The sequence below is a fragment of the Dermacentor variabilis genome, chromosome 6, assembly GCF_050947875.1.
Source record: "Dermacentor variabilis isolate Ectoservices chromosome 6, ASM5094787v1, whole genome shotgun sequence".
In the NCBI taxonomy this organism is placed as follows: domain Eukaryota; kingdom Metazoa; phylum Arthropoda; class Arachnida; order Ixodida; family Ixodidae; genus Dermacentor; species Dermacentor variabilis.
In genome coordinates, this window is record NC_134573.1 from 130,324,802 (window position 1) to 130,327,340 (window position 2,539).

The following is a 2,539-nucleotide window of genomic DNA, read 5'->3' on the forward strand; positions in this document are numbered from 1 at the left end:
TTGTCGAGGGAAGAACGTTGCTCAGAGATGTACGTACGGAGAAGCACGACAGATATATGAATACATATAAAGCTTCGGTACTCATTGTGTCACTGTGGATCATGGCCGCTCTGTGGGGATGGGATTACAGAATGGGCACATACATAATGACCCAAGTTGTATATTTAGGGACACAGCCAATGCCACAAGTTGCTGTCTACTCGGCAAGACAGCAGGCGCAAAGTGAGGCAAAGAGGCAAAGAGAGAGAGAGAGAGAGAGAGCTAGAGAGAGAGAGAAAGGTTTAATGGTACGAAATGCGGAAAGGTTGACCTGAGGTACATACATTCCTCTATAGCCAGCTGCTCTGTGCTGGGGTAAGGGGGGAATGAAAGAAAGCTTCGCTCTAAAAAAAATCGCCGGCCCTTTCAGTCCGTGAAGATGGTCGAACAGCGAAACTGTGTTAGTTACATCGAGTGTTGCACCATGCAAATGAAACGTTGCGAGCAGTCTATATCGTGAATGTTTTGTTTCATGATTCTTTCACCTCATTTTAGCTTTTGTGTGCTTCGCGTTGTGAACATGCTTTAGGAGCGCTTTTTTTTTCCCTGTGGTTCTCTCCGTTCTTATTTTTTTTTGCGCGTGAGGTTCGTGTTTGCATTTTGCCGTGCTTTTTTTTTTCGTGCATAAGTTGCTCCGCCCCGTGGTCTTCCCATAGTTCTAGCTGGGATGGCATGTGCGGAACCACTAATACAAAGTTCCGTATATTGTGTGCAAGGCTCACCACTGGAGATGCGGGCGCTGCAATCGTTTTGACTATTGACTGGATTGGTGTGGCGATTATGACGCCTTTGTGTTTCTTAATGAAGTTACACACACGTTCGACTGCGACGAGGAGAACGACGTCATTGACAGTATGCATAGTGGTTCGTTACAGCGCAATATAAGACAAGGACACAATAAGGTATATAGAAGGTTTATACCTTCTTGAGTCCTTGTTTTGTATTGTGCTGTAACGAACCATTATGAATCCCACCCAACTGGCCCAACTTGCCGTTTTGATGCAGTGTATTGACGGTATGCCCGCAGTCCGCCGTTGTCGCTTGCGTTCGATGTCTCAAATTTGTTTCGCGGCGTGCTTAGCAGCCTCCACCCGGCATTGCCGCTTGCGATTCTTCAAAATTAAAGGAGGAGGAGGAATAAACATTTATTTTGGGAACAGTATTCCTGCTTCAAAATTAAATCTGTCCGTTACATAAGACAATGAATGGCTCATACCCCCTTAAGCAATGGCTCATACCCCCGTAAACTCGGGGGCCCCCCATTACGACGACAGAAGAGAAGTGAAATTCAACGCTAGAATGACGAGCGGCAGCGGGGTCAGCTGTGGAAGAAGACGACGACGCTCGAACCATTGCTGATGATGATAGTTTTAGCGAACTCCGACAACAACGGCACAGGCTCCGCGTAAACAGCTTCGCCGTAAATGAGCTGGAGACCGAGTGAGAGCTGCCTCAAGGGGCACAAAGCCAGCTTCCCTCGAAACGGAGGGGCTATTGGAAAGACCTCGAAAAGGAAAGCCGAGGAATCGTTAAGAATAAGAAGAGGAAAGGGGGAAGAAAGGAAGACGCCGACAAGTCCACGAGGTGTGACGTGAAGGCACTGACGAAGGGTACGCTCTGCGAGGAGATGTAAGCCACGCATCCGTCAAGTGGAAAAATCAAGCCGGCTTGACGACCCCGGCACGTTATTTTTGCATAGGCTCGACACGCCAAACTAATGCCACGGGGTATCACTGCTCAGAGAGGGAACGCGTGCGAGCACGAAAGTGAGAAAACCGAGCGCGAAAATTGAGAAAGTCACACACGAGTTTCCTTCCCTAAGGGACGCTGAAATCTAGGCTCTCACAATTTTCTTTACACCGGTGTACTCTACTAAAAAAATAAATAAAACGCTGCGGATAGAGAAAGAAAGAAAGAAAGAAAGATAGATAGATAGATAGATAGATAGATAGATAGATAGAGAGAGAGAGAGAGAGAGAGAGAGAGAGAGAGAGAGAGAGAGGGTGCTAACCAGGCGCATTTCCGGTTTGCTGCCGTGCTCCCGGGGAAATGGTATAGGTATGCGAAGAGACAGGAGAGAGAGAGAGAGAGAGCAGTTTCGCGCACATTTGAAGGTTCGCACCGAGTCTACGAAGCGTCACCAAGACCTGTCGACTTGAAGTACTAAAATAACGATTTCCTGGCTTTCTGTGCCACGAATGTTGCCGATACAGTGAGAGAGAAAGGACTATAAGGAAGGCAGGGATGTTAACCAGTCAAGAGTCCGGTTGGCTACCCTACGCTGGTGGAAGGGAGAAGGGGAAGAGGGAGAAGGGAGAGAGAGGGGTGTAGAGACGTGCACGGCAAGTACTAGAGTCAGAGGTGCTTGTACAAGGTTGCAGATAATCTAGCTAGAACTCAGGAACAGATTAATCTTCAGGGCTTGTTGCGCAAAGTCGCGCGGCCAGTCTACACACATTTCCTCACTAAGCGCTTCCAATATTGACGCAGACAATCTCTC